At 40.8% G+C, this 17,258-nt stretch overlaps 3 protein-coding genes across 8 annotated transcripts in view; 1 reads left to right on the forward strand and 2 right to left on the reverse strand.

Moving 5' to 3' along the window:
• The window catches only part of FBXO16 (F-box protein 16), a 32,534-nt gene extending 31,046 nt beyond the window's left edge, over positions 1-1,488 (reverse strand). Inside the window, exon 1 of the mRNA XM_042448892.1 lies at positions 1,386-1,488. The gene's annotated coding sequence lies outside the window, so the exon portion shown is untranslated. The remainder of the gene's footprint in view (positions 1-1,385) is intronic.
• The window catches only part of LOC121919807 (protein FAM71C-like), a 1,121,343-nt gene that overhangs the window by 1,002,980 nt on the left and 101,105 nt on the right, over positions 1-17,258 (reverse strand). The window lies entirely within an intron of this gene.
• Positions 1,653-17,258, forward strand: part of FZD3 (frizzled class receptor 3) — a 69,882-nt gene continuing 54,276 nt past the window's right edge. For 2 of the 6 annotated variants that reach the window (XM_042448709.1, XM_042448746.1), the window contains exon 1: positions 7,858-7,939. The gene's annotated coding sequence lies outside the window, so the exon portion shown is untranslated. Of the gene's footprint in view, positions 1,776-6,338; positions 6,438-7,857; positions 7,940-14,047; positions 14,137-17,258 lie in introns of those variants that run through there. The other 4 variants (XM_042448717.1, XM_042448756.1, XM_042448736.1 and 1 more) reach the window with 4 other exon arrangements.

Genomic DNA, 17,258 nt, shown 5'->3' on the forward strand with positions numbered 1-17,258 from the left:
AATAATAATAATAATAATAATAATAATAATAATAATAATAATAATAATAATTTATTTTTATACTGCCTCTGCAGTTGGAGTGAGGCATTTTAACATAAGAGTAGAATACTATACAGAATACAATAAAAATACAAAATAAAACCCATCATCCCTCCCTCCCACAGAAAGCTTAAAACCCCCAATTAACAATAACAGTGATAAAATAATATCCAATGATAAAAACAACAGTAAGACGATGGGGGTCCCCAGGTAGTCCATATGGGGGGGGTCCATATTAACGGGGGCCAAGTGAGTTAATCAGGGAAGTTAAGCTCATCCTAGTTTTAGTGACGCCTATTAAACCATACCTGTCTCTATTTGTGTATTTTATATGCTGCCTTTCTGCAAGAGTGGGACCCAAGGCAGCTCACAGAAGGAAATCAATTCAGTGATTTCAGTTTTAAATGCAATTTAATCTAGAAAGCTGGGCCAAAACTAAGAAAATGAATTTCAACAGGGAGAAATGTAAGGTACTGAACTTAGGCAGAAAAAATGAAATGGATATAGGATTATGGGGGACACCTGGCTGAAGGAAAGGGATCTAGGAGTCCAAGTAGACCACAAGTTGAACATGAGTCAACAGTGTGATGCAGCAGCTAACAAGGCCAATGCGATTTTAGGCTGCATCAATAAAAGTATAGTGTCTAGATCAAGGGAAGTAATACTGCCACTGTATTCTGCTCTGGTCAGGCCCCACCTAGAATATTGTGTCCAGTTCTGGGTGCCACAATTCAAAAAGGACATTGAGAAACTGGAGCCATGTGTCCAAAGGAGGGCAACCAAAATGGTGAAGGGCCTGGAAGCCAGGTATCCCCCATCCCACAGCATTTTTCATCTAGAGACTATACATCCGTTGATGCAGCTTAGAATCGCATTGGCCTTTTGAGCTGCCGCATCGCACCACTGACTCATGTTCAACTTGTGTTCTACTTGGACTCCTAGATCCTTCTCACAGATGACTCTCCTTCAGCCAGGTGTCCCCCAGCCTACATCTATCTATCTTAGCTTTCATCTTGACATCTATTGATGCAGCCTAGAATCGCATTGGCCTTTTCAGCTGCTGCATCACATTGTTTTTATTATTATTATTATTCATAGTATTCATCGTATTTATACCCCGCCCTTCAGCCCTAAGGCTCTCAGAGCGGCTCACAGATAGTGATGTGGACGGTTCCCTGCTGTCCTAGATCCCTGTGACAATTAGTCTCCTTGGGCCAGGGGTCCTCATCCTCTATCGTTTCTCACCCAGACCCTATACTCCTATTGATGCTGCCTAGAATCGCATTGGCCTTTTCAGCTGCCACAGCCAACAAAAGAGAACCAAAGGCCCTGGGCCTGCGTCCCACCTTTGCCCCGGTTCCTCCGTCGGGATCCCTCGCCTTTTCCCTTCCTGCGGCCTAGTCGCCTCCTCCTCCTCTACTACTACGACCACCTGCGCGTTGGTTCCGGTCGCCCTGGAAACCGTTGCCTGGCGACGGCGACCCAATCAGAAACCGTGCCTCCCTCCTTCTCCTCTTTCCAATCCCTCCTCCCTTCCTTTTTCTTATCCTACCTAGCAACCGGGGGAGGCCTGGGATCTGATTGGCCGAGCCTGAGTGGGCGTGGCTACTGAAGGGAGAGTGTGTGCTGCGCAGGGGGGAAAGAGAGGCTGCTCTCTTTCGGGTCCGCCGCTCCTTCCTGGGCGGCTGCGAGGCACCTGGGCTCCTGCTGCTTCTGAAGGGCCTTCCCTCTCTCAGGTAAAGTGGGGACAAGGGCAGGGGGCTGGCTGGCTCTGCATTCCCCCACAAGACCCCATTTTGGAGATAATTGGGGAGAGAAAGGGGTCTCTCTCATTCCTCCCCCCAAATATTTGGGGGTGTGAGGGGTGGGGTGGATTAAGGCTGGCTAGGAGACCCCTCCTCATTTAGAAGGGAAATGAATCCCTTTTTAAAAAAGGGGGGGAGTGGATCCCTTCCTCATTTAGGACCATAAAGAGGAGGAGGACCCTCAGCCCCTCCCCTTGACCTGGGAGGTGGGGGGAGGAAGCAATTGGACCCCCCCCATTATTATTATTATTATTATTTTCATCATCATCATCATTTATTGGGGGGCAGGGGAGGGATAAATCTCCCCATTTAGGACAGTTAAAAGGAGGGGGAGGACACTCAGCCCCTCCCCTCTTGGCATGCGGGGGGAAGGGAGGATGCAGTTACACCCCTGTCATCATCATCATCATCATCATCATTATTATTTATTGGGGGGCAGGGAAGGGATACATCTCTTTGTTTTGGAGGTAAGGGGACCCCCTCCTCATTAGGACAATTGAAAGGAGGGGGCCCCTCAGCCTCTCTCTTCTTAACCTGAGGGGTGGGGGAGGATGCAATTGGACCCCCCATTATCATCATCATTATCATTATCATCATTATCATTTATGGGGGGGGCAGGGAAGGGATATAGCCTTGTGTGGCAAGGCAGGAGGGGACCCCCTTTTCATTTAGGACCATAAAAGGAGGAGGACTCTCAGCCCTTCCACTCTTGACATGAGGGGTGAGCAGAGGATGTAGTTATATCTCCCCCATCATCATCATCACCACCATCATCCTTTATTGGGAGGCAGGGAGGGGATAAATCCTCTTCATTTTGGGAGGGGGATAAATCCTTTTTCTTTTTTTCGGAGAGGAGGGAGTGGACCCTTTCCTCATTTAGGACAATAAAGGGGGGGCCCTCAGCCCCTCCCTTCCTGGTAAGAGGGGTGAAGGGAAGATACAATTAACCCCCCCCCATTGTCATCGTTATCATTATTATATTTATTTGTGGGGGCAGGTAGGAGATACATTCTTGTTTGGAAAGGGGGACAAGGGGACCCCCTCCTCATTTAGGACAATTAAAAGGTGGAGAGGATTCTCAGCTCCTCCCCTCCTGGTTGGAGGGAGGGGGAGGATGCAGTTACACCCCCCCTCATCATTTTACCATTATCCTTATTATCATAGTTTATTTGCAGGGGGCAGTGAGGGGATAAATCCTCTGCAAAGACCCCCTTCTCATTTAGGACAATAAAGTGGGGGAGGATGCAAATATAGCCCTCCTCATTATCATCATTATCCTTATTATTATTATTATTATTATTACTACTACTATTTGTTTGGAGGGGCAGGGAGGGGATTAAAATGGGGGGGGACTCTCAGCAGTCTTCCTGGTAAAGGGGAGGGGAGGATGCAATTACAGCCCCCATCATCATCATTATTATCATCATTGTATTTGATTGGGGGCACAGGGAGGGAATGGATCTTTGGAAAGGGGAGAGGGGACCCCCTTCTCATTTAGGGCAATTAAAAAGGGGGAGGGGAGGACCTCCTCTCCTGACAGGAGAAGTGGGGGGAGGATGCAATCACAGCCCTCATCTTCATCATCGTTTTGGAGGGTACATGGGGGATACATTCTTCTTGGGAAAGCAAGAAGGGGACCCTCTTCTCACTTAGGACAATTACAGTATTAACATTATATTTGTTGGGGGCTCAGGAAGGAGATGTATTATTGTTTCAAAAGTGACACAAAGAAATTGAAGATAATAATAACAATAATAATAGTCTTTATGAGTTTCTCTGAAAATGCCAGCCACAGATGCAGGTGAAATGTCAGTAAGAAACTCTTCTAGAACATGGCTACGTAGCCCCAAAACCCCACAAAAAACTGTGGATGCCAGCCATGAAAGCTTTCAAAATAACAACAACAACAACAACAACAACAATAATAATAATACTTCCTGTCCCCCTTCTCATTTAGGACAATTAAAAGGGGGAGAGGACTCTCAGCCCCTCCAGATGGGAGTGTTGGGAAGGGCAAGGATGCAATAACATCATCATCATCATCATCATATTTGTTTGTGTCCTGTTTCCCCTCCTCCCAAAAAAATGGGACTTAGAAAATGGTTCACAATTTAAAAGCTCAGTGCCATTAAAAACCTATGCCAAAAAGTGCATATTGAATATACAATTAAACTATTTACAGTGTCAGAACAATTCTCCCCTCAAATTAATACAATAATAATAAAATACAATTACAAAAATCAAAAGGGGAGAGGGAGGATGCAGTTGCAACCCCATCATCATCATCATCATATCATCATCTTCGTTTGTGTCCTGCTTTCTCCCCTCCCAAAAAAACAAACAAATTGGGACTCAAAGTGGCTAACAATTTTTCAAGAACGATGCCTTTAAAAACATACCCCAAAGAAAATGCACATTACAAATACTGTACAATCCAACTATTTACAGTACTAAGACGATCCACAACTCAAGTTAAAATAAATAAATAAATAAAAACACAATGGAAAAGATATAAAAGCTCTTAAAATTGTGGGGATAAAATGATGCAATGCATCCTTTCTTCTGTTTGGGATTTCTCCAGTTCTGAGTAACTGGGTGGAAGAGAAAAGAGGTAAAATGTCTTATTCAAAGCGAAGTTGAATAAGATTTGAATAGTTGCTGCTGTGTGTATCATTAGAAACTCTCTGCAGTAGCTTTAATCGCTTTTTAAAAAACTTGTTAAATCTGTTTTGTATAGGCCTCAGAATTTGTCAAGTGTTTGATTTTTGTTGTACGCCGTTCCCGGGAATCTCTGGGTAAATGGCAAGATATAAATATTGTAGTAAAATAAACATTGTAGGAATGGAAATATATGTGTGTGTGTGTGTGTGTGTATGTGCACAAGGGGGTGATTTACACAACCTGCAAGTTATATGAGGTTGGGAAGCTTCCCACACATACAGACACACAACAATATTGTGATTCTCTGAACTGGAGAGGATGAGACTTTATTAAAAGAGGGGATGCATGTCATTCGCAGTATGAAAAGAAGGGAGGGAAGAGTCTTGTGGCAGCCTTGAAACATGTGGGTTTGGGGGATTATAATCCGCTTCCCTAGATGCATTGATTGAGAATAGTATTTAGAATTTAGATGTGTGCGTATTATATATTTCCATAGCTGAGAGCAGGTGAAATTTGTATCGGTTGTATTGTCTGGTGTTTTAAACTGAGTAAAACCTAGTGGCTAATAATGCCAATAATTTTATTTTAAACTGCTGTACCTATTTCCCGTTTTGTTTTGTTTTTTTGGAGAGGAGGGTCAAATCGTCAACCTTGGAGGCATTTAACAAAAATTAAGCAAAATTAATACTCAGTGCAAAAGTTTGTGTGTGTGTGTGTGTGTGTGTAAACACATATGCATGTATAGGTGATTTAAAAACAAACTGCACTGTTCTGGATCTTAGAAGGATGCAGTTAATTACATATATATGTTTGTGTACCGTAATATATATGTGTGTATGTGGGTAATATATATGTGTGTGTGTGTGTGTGACTAACTGTATCCGTCTAAGATCCAAAACTAACTGGCCTGCAATTTACTTTTGTTTTCAGCAACTGAAAAAGGCAGAAGCTGAAATGATTTGCTGATTACATTCTGTTAATTAATCGCTCTAATATTTATGTATATCTATATGAATATGTATGAATCTCTCTGTATGTGTATGTGTACACACACACACATGCTGTATGCATGTGTATATATACTGTATGTGTGTATAATTTACAGCGCTTTATAAATAAAGGATAATAATAATAATAATAATAATAATAATAATAATAATAATGATGATGATGTGTGTATACACACACATGCACACGCAGAATACTTCCAACAAGTTAGTTCTGGATCTTAGAAAGATGTAATTAATTACATATATGTGTGTGTAATTAGCTGCATTTTTCTAAGATCCAAAACTAAATTGTTGGAAGTACTGTTTGTGTATGTGTTTGTGTATACACATATACACATACATACACACATACATCTATATATACAGAGAGAGAGAGAGAGAGATTCATACAGATACACATAAATATTAGAGTGATTAATAAACAAAAGTTAGTAACAAGTTAGTAACTATTAGAGTCAGTGTTGTTCAATAGTTAATAATGAATTGGCTAATATTTAATAACCAATTAGTAACGAGTAGAGCCAGAGTTGTTGAAGTTAATAATAAGCTGGTTAATATTTAATAATGAGTTAGTAACGATTAGAGTCAATCTTGTTGAATAATTAATAACAGGTTCTTTAACAGTAAGCAAAACATATCAGCTTCTGCCGTTTTCAGTTGCTGAAAACAAAAGTAAATTGCACGCCAAGATAGCCATTTAGATTACTCTGTTGCCAAACTTTCTCAGTGAGTGGTGGTTTTATGTACGTATTATCCTCTAGTCTGAGACCACACGGTGTTAAGGACTGAAGTCTATGGACCAACAAATTCTCCCTTACATCCAAAGTATTTGCAAGAGAGGGCACTTCATTTCCAAAAACTGACAAATCAGAGGCATAGATAACATGCCTGGCTCAGGACGGCTAGAAGCTTTATTAGTAATGTATGTGTTTGGCCTTGCTCTGCTTTCTGCATCTTCTCCATTAAGCTTTCCTTTAAGAACGGCTTCATTTTTGCCTCTGACTAGTGCCTGTCCTCACCACGTGCATCGAAACAAAGAAGGATAGGTATTGGTTTGCTTTCATCACTAAGATGTGGTTTGTGGGGGATAGAATTGGGGTTGAATTGTAACCATAGTGGCCTTTTTTTGAATTCCTTTCCATACAAAGAAAGCAAAGATGCAAAAAGTGACCAAATTAACCCTTGCACTGAGTAGGAGGGAAAGCGGTTATTCTTTGGACCTTAAAGTGTGTGTCTGCTCTGGCTGTTCTAAAAATTGTGTTTAGAGCTATAAAGGGAAGACTCGGGTGTTTTAATTGGATTTTAGTTACTTATGTAATGTTTTTAAAATGTTTTTACGTAGAATACTTTGCTCTAATGGTTCAAGAAGCGATAAATACATGCTTTAAGCAAATAAATAATAAATGGGTGGGATGGGGAAGGCTGGAGTAGTGCTTCAGACTGTTTCCTAAATAAATAGGAAAAGAGGTTAGATGTAGAGCCTTGATATATATTTTCTCTCTTTTGCATCTTGCTTGAGGATTTTCCATTCTGGCAAAATTGTTGTTGAAAATGCGATGCTGGATTCGATGGAACCAATAAAGCAGTCTTTACGATTAAGAATTGTTGTGGTTTTGTGCCTTTAAATCATTTGGTTAATAGTTAATAACAAGTTAGTTACTATTAGAGGCAGCGTTGTTGAATTGTTAATAATGAATTGGCTAATATTTAATAACCAATTAGCAACTATTAGAGCCGGAGTTGTTGAAGTTAATAACAAGCTGGATAATATTTAATAATGAGTTAGTAACTGTTAGAATCAATGTTGTTGAACAGTTAATAACGAGTTGGATAAGAATCAATAACGAGTTAGTAATGATTAAAGCCACTGTTGTTGAATAGTTAATGACAAGTTGACTAATGGTCAATAACAGTTTAGTAATGATTAGAATCAATGTTGTTGATAATGATAATATGTTAATGAGTTGTTGTTGTTGTGTGCCTTCAAGTAGCTCATGACTTCCTAAGGCACCAGGTTTTCTTGGCAAGATTTGTTCCAAGAGGGTTTGCTTCTGCCTTCCTCTGAGGCCCAGAGAGTGTGACTTGCTGAAGGCCACCCAGTGGGTTTCTATTGGATTCGAACCCTGGTCTTCAGAGTCATAGTCCAGTGTTCAAACCACTACCCCACGCTGTCTCTCTCTTTAAGAAGTGAGACTCCTTAATTCTGCAGAAAGGCAGCTCACTTCTCACCTACTGTTTTGGAGAGCCTTGGAAGCAAAACTGCTTCTGAGCAACCTGCGCTTTCCTGACCGACTGCGCAGAAAGGTTTTCTTCACAAAGAAACTGAAATATTAAATATACAGCGCAGAACGAAGAGAGCGGCTGGTGCTCATGGAGATCTTGATGCATCTGTCCGCAGATGTAGGAGGCGCTGAATGAAATCTGGTAGAATCTTTTTGTTTCCTTCTTGGAGGGGTGTGTTGTGTGTTTGTGTGTCTGTCTGTGTGTGTCTGTGTGTGTCTGCATGAGTAAGCAAGGGTGATGAAGACCTCTCCCCATTGCAGTGCATGGATGGCGGCATAGGGAGTGAATTTCCATCATAGCACATGAGACACTGGAAATGAGATGGCAGGGGAATCCTTACACCATTGCAGCAAAGATAATTTAATGTCGATTATTTTTTCCTTCCTAGTTCTGTGGTTTTGGGGTGGAAGATACCTAGTTTTCACATTGCCTGCAACAAATGCATTCCCCCCCTTTCCATGCATCTCTCTTTCTTTCTCCTTCCTTAGGATTAAGACAAGGACTAGGAGAATGGAACAAGCTCTGCATTTACTCATTCACTCCTCCCTGTATGCAGCGGGGCTGAGGAATTGCTGTGTGGAAAGCCTGAACCTTTCGGGACAAAAGAGAGTAGCTTAAAAGTCCTGAGATACGATCTCCCTCCCTTGGTTATGATCCCTGGAATAGGTTCAGGTGGATTATTTCTTTCTTCCATACCCAAACTATAATTGGAGCAATTACTACAAATGGGACTTTGCCTTTGAGCCACTCAGATACTGCGGTGCTTGTGGATGGAGTGAACCCATCTTTCTGGGAGGTTCATCCAAATTTGTTCCCATAAATTCCAAAGACTTACACATTATTGCCATCATCAGTCTTTGAGTCATCTGGCTTCAAACCAGAAATTTTCTTTTTGTAAGATATACAGGTACCTGGAAATCATATATGGGAGTGATGATCCTGAATTCAGTTTAAGGTGCATAATGCGTGTCTGTTCTAAGTCCTCCTCATGAATGAAATATCAAAAATTATCTGACTTACCCTATGCAACATGGATAGGATGTTGCTACTACACAACTTTGTGGGTGTAAGATTGTATATTTGTATTTTCTTTGTTGTACTTACAGTGAAGAGATCAAGAGACTGATATCACTGTAGGAAACTCAAACAGTCTTTCAGTAGCCATGAATCACCAGCATTTTAAAACTGTAATTAAGATACATGTGTGTCCTGGTTCAATTCAAGTATTTTTTGGATTAATTCCACTATCAACCATGCTCTTTACCTCTTGTCATGTTGTTGTTGTTGTTGTTGTTCTTTGAGGATTTTTCTCTTTGCATGTGCTCATTTGCTCAGATTATTAATAATGCCCAGGTAGAGACAGGCAGTAGCTGAACATTTGCTGCAGTACAGTATTTTGACATTATCTGTACTTTTCTTGGTTTTCTATTTATATTAACCCTGGCTGTCCCTGCTTTGTAGCTGAGGTCTGTCTATACCGCTTTCACTGTGGAGTAGCCGTATAGGAGACGTCAGACAAGAGACTTGGAACCATAAATCATGGGCTGCCTAGAGAAAAGGAGAAGAACAGAGAAAGTAGTAAAGTTCAAAAAACTTCAAGCTTCATAAATCTTGAGTCATGATGAGCAATTGCAGCTTCAGACCACACATTTAGAATGATTGAAAGCATGGAGGGACCAGATATATTTCCAGCCTTTACACATGATCAGTGGGAAGTTATCTGCTTGTAGGATTCATTTGTATTTACTGTATTTATGCAGTGCCTTTCTGCTAAGGCATGCTATACAGTTTGGAGTTTGAAATAATAGTTTATTGTCTAGGCTATATAATACCCTGCTAGGGTTGCCAGCCTTCTAGAAAGTAACCTAGATACTGTATATATATGTGTGTGTGTGTGTGCGCGCGCGCGCATTATCAGTGTGCAAGTTGCAGAATGATTTTCTCTCATTTCTTAAAGCTGCATTTCCATGGAAAGAGCTCTCTTCTCTTGCAGGGAGAGTTCGGGCTTGGTTTGGTCTAAGATCCATTTATTTGTCTAGTTAGCACTCCATTGTATCTGTGGACTTCTCTCAGCACCACATTTGAAATGAACTGATTTTCTTTCTATTGCTTTTCTTCACTGTCCAGCTCTCACAACCATAGATAGTGATGGGGAATACAATGGCTTGGATGATCCTAACTGTAGCGTTCAGGTGTATTTTCTTTCCACTCTAGATCCTTTCTAATGCTTTTATATTTGCCCTTCCTAGTCCTAGTCTTCTTCTGATTTCTTGACAGCAGCCTTGGTTCTGATCAATGATTGATCCACAGTGTGGGAAATCTTTACCTGTTTCAATTTCTTTTTCATCTAGATTGAATTATGTACATCCTTCACAGTCACTTTCCCTTTACTTTGGATGCCTAAACTGTGTTTATATATGCTTAGATGAAGTTTTAAGTTATTGTTGTTGTGTGCCTTCAAATCATTTCTGACTTATGGTGACCCTGAGGCAAACCTATATGGGGTTTTCTTGGCACGTTATGTTCAGATGGGGCTTGTCACTGCCATCATCTGAGACTGAATTGCCCAAAGTCACTCAGTGAGTATACATGGCCAAGTCAGGAGTTGAACTCCAGTCTCCAGAGTCATAGTCTAGTGCTAAAACCACTACACCACACTGGCTCTCCACCTTAATTGACTGCAATCTCTATTCTGATCAATGATTGATCTAAGGAATGGGAAATCTTTAATTCTTTCAATTTCCTCTTCACCTAGATTGAATTTAAAATCATAGCTTCATATAGTTGGAAGAGACATCAATGACCATCCAGTCCAACCCTCTTCTGCCATGAAGGAAGACACACTCAAAGCACTCCCTGTAACAGATGGCCATCCAGTCTCTGTTAAAAACCTCCAAAAAAGGAGACCCCACCACCCTCCGAAGCAGCGTCTTCCACTATCAAACGGCTCTTACTGTCAGGAAGTTCCTCCTGATGTTTTGGTGGAATCTCTTTTCCTATAGCTTGAATCCATTATTCTCGGGAGCAGCAGAAAAGAAGTTTGCTCTATAGCATCCCTTCAAATATTTAAACAGAGTTATCATGGCACATCTTAACCTTCTCTTTTCCAGGCTAAACATACCCAGCTCCCTAGGCCACTCCTCATAGGGCTTGGTGTTTTCCAGACCGTCCACCATTTTGGTCACCTTCCTCTGCACATGCTCCAGCTTCTAAACATCCTTTTTTAATTGTGGTGCCCAGAACTAGACACAGGATTATTCCAGGTGAGGCCTGACGAAAGCAGAATAGAGCTGTACTATTACTTCCCTCGGTCTGAACACTATACAGCCTAGAATCACATTGGCTTTTTTAGCTGCCGCGTCACACCATTGATTCATGTTCAACCTGTGGTCTACTAGGACTCCTAGATCCCTTTCCCATGGACTGTTGTCAAGCCAGATTTCTGCCATCCTACATATGTGGATTTCATTTTTTCTCCCCAAGTGTAATACAATACTATACATTACCTTTCTCCATTTATGTGCATTCTCCACACAGTCACTTTGCTTTCTCCCTTTTTCTTTGGATGCCTAAACTGTGTTTATAAATGCTTAGATGAAGTTATAAGTTACTGCAGTGCTAAAAATTAGAAATGAAGGGGGGCAATGCCCCCATTTTGTGTTGCTGAGTCTCCCCCTCCAGCTGCACCTCTGAGATTGCTCTTGCCGAAATCTGCACTACTCACTTCCAGGGGGCTTTCGAAATGAACCGGTTGTGAGCGTTCCAGGTGTTCGGTTGTAGGCTGGAGTTCAGCAGTTTAGCCGGGGTCAGCACTCATCCCCTTTGCTTACTCACCAAGCCCTCTTTGCTCTTCCCATTTTCTGTGGCAAGTGCAAAGCTTGGAGATTTCTCTGTCTTGCATTAAGGTCTGGAGAAGAAAAGGCTCCAGGGACTCCTGCTGTTCTTTTCTTCTCTGTTCAGATTCTTTTCATTCTCCAGATGCTGAGTGTAACTTCATGCAGCAAATTGCAAGAGATTATTAATGGGAAAGTTGCCCCATTGGAAAAATTGTTGGGGGGGGGACACAGAGTTTTTTCTTCCATTTTTTATTTTTCTGGTAAAAAACGGGAGAAAGGATTACAAAACATAGTCTTTTCGAATGATGAAAAAATGTTTAAAACAAGTTGTTCATAGATTTATCATCTGGCTCTCCACCTTAATTGACTGCAATCTCCATTCTGATCAATGATTGATCTAAGGTATGGGAAATCTTGAACTCTTCCAATTTCTTCTGCATCTAGATTGAATTTAAAATCAGAGGATCACAGAGTTTTATTTTTCTGGAAAAACTGGGAGAAAGGATTATGAAACATAGTCTTTTCGAATGATGAAAAAATGTTTAAAACAAGTTGTTCATAGATTTATCACATAATTTTAGGGCTTTTATCTTTTTCATTGTATTCTATTTTTTTTTTTTTTTGTAAGTGACCAGTTTTAATATTGTAATGGTTTAATTATATTTTAATAGTCACTTGTGTATGTTTTAATTGTACTGTGCTTTTGAACTGGAAGCCGCTTTGAGTCCTAATTTTGAGAAAAAGCAGGATATAAATAAATACTATTATTATTATTATTATTATTATTATTATTATTTATATAGTGCTGTAGATTTGCACAGTGCTGTACATAAAAACAACAAATATAAAAGTAGTAGTAGTAGTAGTAGTAGTAGTAGTAAAAACTGTGAGGCAGGTAGAGGAGGGTACAAATTTGGTCTTTGCTGCCCCAGAGTGTAGGACCTGGCCCAATGGTTTTAAGTTACTGGGGTGTACACTTCGTTTGAATATTGAAAGGAGCTTCTTGATGGTAAGGGTGGTTCAGCAATGGACACAATTGCTTAGGGAAGTGCTGGAAGTCTCCTCTGGATGTCATCAAAACGAAGCTGGACAGCTACCTTCTGGGAATCCTGCATTCAGCAGAGGATTGAACTTGGTAGCCTCTGGGGGACCCTTTCAGCACCAGGATTGTGTATAGCAGTGGTATTCAACAGTAGACCAATGCTGTTTGTGAGCCGTCGATAACATTTACATTTTACTTACACGGAACATTTCAAGTTTCTGTACTTTCTTTTTTAAAAAAGAGCTTCCTGATCGTTGCAGAGAAGGAGGGATGTAGTGATGGTGGGACCAAATGGTGGGCATTGTCCCCTACCCAAAGAAGATTTTTCCCCACCATGAAGTTTTCCCTTAGTCTCCAGATTTCTGGCATTTGAAGATTTAGGTCCAAAACACACTGCAGAAATAATCAAGTTGGAGACCACTTTAACTGCCCTGACTCAGTGCTAGGGAATTCTGAGAACAAGAGTTTCAGAGAGCTCTGGTCCCACAATAAACAACATTTCCTAGGACTCCCTAGCACTGAACCACAGTCTCAAACGGGACACAAGCTCCAGCTAGTCTCCCCCCCCCCCCCCCCGACAGTAGGGGTAACTGGCTGATGGGGTTTTTAACATTGGTTTTAACAGTTTTATTGTATTGATGTTTTGTTAATGAATTGTATTGTTTATATGCTGTTCACCACCCTGATCATAGGAAGGGTGGTATACAAATAAAATTTTTATTTATTATTATTTATTATTATTTCTGCAGTGTGTTTTGGACCATAGTTTGGGCATCAAAAAGTGATATGGTAAAATCCTGCAAAACCCCAACTGTAAGACTTCATGAACTTACCAGAACATTGTACACAGATAAGGAAGCCTTTCCAAACATTTACATTTCCTATGCTGCAATGCATCTATTGCTGCGTATAAATATTCATTCCCAACTTTTGACATATGATCTGACATCCTTCAGGCATTCATCAGGAAAAAAAGCACATTTAGATGTCTTGGGGTTTTTTTTAAAGTAACATATTTTAAAGAGTGTCATGTGGTCACTTTTTCCACAGGTTTGCTCAAAAATCATGGTGCACTAGACTTTACTAACAGCTCAGATCATTATAGCATGATGACTTGCACAATGTGCATTTAATCCCCAGTCCCTGTTATTTAGGCTGCACAACTATTTTGCATGTAGAATACTGTGTATTGTATTTTAAATTGGCTTGCTTTCTCCCCCTGAAGCTTCACAACATACTTCCTAATTAAAATTGCATTAACTGGATGTTATTTTTTATTGTTACCTATGAAAACCTTTTCCCACAGAAACCTCTTTTATAGGGAGCTATGCCCCAAAGCCTCACTCTAACATTTATCTCTGCCCCACTAGGGAAAATTGCCTTGCTGCACCCCTGCAAAGACGTCTGAAAACGGGAGGTGCTTTCTGTTCAATTAAAATCAGAGACCAGGAGTTGAAAAGGTTTTTAATTTCTAACCTCCAAAATATTTCAGTCAAGGAAATGCAAAAATGGTCGATCTTAATATTTACAATATATGTGCTCAAGAACTGGATTTTAAAATGTTGCATCAATATTTCATCTGCCACATTACTTGCTTTGCGAAGAAGCTTCTCCTTTGTGGAGGGTGACCAGCTATCTTCCTTTTCCAGGACACGTCCTACATTTCAGCCTTTTGTCCAGGAGGAATTCCAAAATGTCTTCCATTTTGAGCATGACCAAGAAGCATACATTTACATTTGCCATAGTGTTTTTAGCTTCTTTGGTAATGCCATACATGTTTCTGGAATTCCCAACATTTGACAATGCCTTGTCCTCCTTTTCAGTTACAACATCTGGTCCCCCTGCCTCTGTGGTACATACATACACAGTGTATGAACTACAGCAGGTCTATAACAGGGCATGTGGTTGGCATGAACAGAATTTCGAATCAATCTCTCACAACTTTGGTACAGAAAGTCAGTGGGTGATTGTTCAGGAAGAGGAGATTTCTTAACTGTCCAGAGAATTGTTCTCATGCAAGGCAGAGAATATTTGAAGAGATGTTATGTTGAGGCTGGAGCAAGCTTGTTTTCTGCTGCTCCAGAGAATAGGACCTGGAGCAATGGATTCAAACTATGGGAAAAGAAATTCCACCTCAACATTAGGAAGAACTTCCTGACAATAAGAGCTGTTCAACAGTGGAACACACTTCCTCAGAGAGTGGTGGAGTCCCCTTCTTTAGAGGTTTTTAAACAGAGGCTGGATGGCCATTTGCTTTGGGTCTTCTTGCATGGCAGGTGATTGGACTTGCAGTCTCTTCCAACTCAATGATTCTGTGCTGCATCAACAGAAGTATAGTGTCTAGACTGAGGGAAGTAATTGTGCTACTCTATTCTGCTTTGGTCAGACCTCACCTGGAATGCAGTGTCCAGTTCTGGGCACCACAATTCAAAAAGCAGGTTGAGAAACTGGAGCGTGTCTGGAGGAGGGCGACTAAAATGGTGAAGGGTATGGAAACCATGAAGCCATGCGAGGATAGACTTAAGGAGCTGGTTTATCCTGGAGAAGAGAAGGTTAAGAAGTGATATGATAGCCATGTTTTAATATTTGAAAGAGTGTCATATTCAGGATGGAGCAAACTTGTTTTCTGCTGCTCCAGAGACTAGGACCTGGGAAAATGGATGCAAGCTCCAGGAAAAGAGATTCCACCTCAACATTAGGAGGAACGCCCTGACAGTAAGAGCTGTTCGACAGTGGAACACACTCCCTTGGAGAGTGATGGAGGTCTTTAAACAAAGGCTAGATAGCCATCTGTCGGGGATGCTTTGGTTCTGTGTTTCTGCATGGCAGAATGGGATTGGATTGGATGGTCCTTGAGGTCTCTTGCAACTTTGTGATTCTGTGAATATTGCACTGGATGGATCAGTGGTCCAACGTAGTGTTCAACTAATGAGAGAACCTTCTCGCAGTTTAAGCATGGTTGACTCTCTAACACGAACTGTGGAACAGCTTCGTAATAATAAGGAACACTTCACAATAAAAAAAAACCGTATGTGAGATGTCAGCTCAGCTGTATTTTAGCACCTGGAAATGGTGTGGAAATTGTCACTTACGGATTGTTAAAAATATGCCAATTAGCAGCACATTATTATTTTCTCCACTAGAGTGTGGGGGGAAATATGCTGCCCTAAATTTATAAAGTGCCTGTCAATTTTAATTGTAACTTGGCTATGGTATAAAGGATAATGAATAACAACAAGGCATTTCTTATCTGTCAGTTTAAAAGTTAGCCATTTTGTGCTTTGTGAGTACCAAATTACAGTAGTAAAAAAATAGAGTCAATGTTGACTTGTAATATCCAGGTTTTCGTCAGTCATCTGGGTTCCAAGTAAGGCTGATGTTATAAGCAGCCCAAACTACTGTTGAGGCTACGAAGGCTTTAATCGATTTAACGTTAGGTCTAATCAGCTAAATCTTTAATCTTAGCTTAAAATTTTCCCCTGCCCTTTTTAATCAGTGGGCTTGGTGCCATGCAGACTGCACAGCTGTGCCAACCAGACAGCACAGCTGTGCCAATTACCTCCTCTCTGTGCCAAATTTTTTTTCTAGGCTGAAACTAGTATATGGCTTTCCTTCTTGGAAGATGAATGCTTCATGTGTGTAAACTCGAGTTTGGGGGGAAATGGTAGAAGCATTGCATGAACACTACAATAATTATGATTTTCCACTTTAGAGGAATCACAACCAATGGCAGGCTTTTGGTATTCGGCAGAAACTAATTGGCAAATGTCATTTCTCTGGTCTTCATCCAGAAACTACAATACAGCAGTTTTGATCCATAGATGGAATTTCATGTCATAACCTTTATCAGTGGGTACTGTTTATTTTGGCTGTAAGTTACTTCCTAGATCAAAGACATATTGTGTATCTGTGATGTAGAAATAATGCAGTTTAGCACCATGGCTCCATCCTACAAAAGCATGGGATTTGTAGTTTTGTGAGACACCAGCACTCTGGCAGAAGGAGGCTAAAGACCCCTGTCAAACTGCATTATTTCTACAGTGTAGATGCACCCATAGCCACGTCCGTCTGGATTAGTACGCAAAGGGATCTTGTAGCACCTTGAGACTAACTGAGAGAAAAAAAGGTAGTACTTTATAAGCATTTGTAGACTTAGGTCTCCTAGATCATAGAATCATGGAGCTGCAGTCTTCTGAATGCCAGTCGCTGTCCTGTTTGCTGATTTCACATGGGTATTTGGTTTGCCACTGGACTAATGTGAAAGTAAGGAAAAAGGGACTACAAATGACAAGATCTATGAAGTACCCCAGAAAATTGACTTTATGTGATTTACTTCTGAGTTGGAAAATTGCATATCGCAAATGGTGGCTAAGATCTGCATTGGGGTTATATTAAATAAAATAAAGTTATGAATTGTGCCACTCAGCCCTTACATTGAATGGTGATGTGCAAATGTACATGTGCATCTGTATATGCACAATATTCATGTACCATGCACATCTGTATGTGCAGTGTGTGTCCACATGTGCAACCCGACTTCCCCAGCCTTAAGCTGGATGTCCAACCACTTCTGTAGGAGACC

This window comes from Sceloporus undulatus, chromosome 1 (assembly GCF_019175285.1).
Source record: "Sceloporus undulatus isolate JIND9_A2432 ecotype Alabama chromosome 1, SceUnd_v1.1, whole genome shotgun sequence".
Taxonomy (NCBI): domain Eukaryota; kingdom Metazoa; phylum Chordata; class Lepidosauria; order Squamata; family Phrynosomatidae; genus Sceloporus; species Sceloporus undulatus.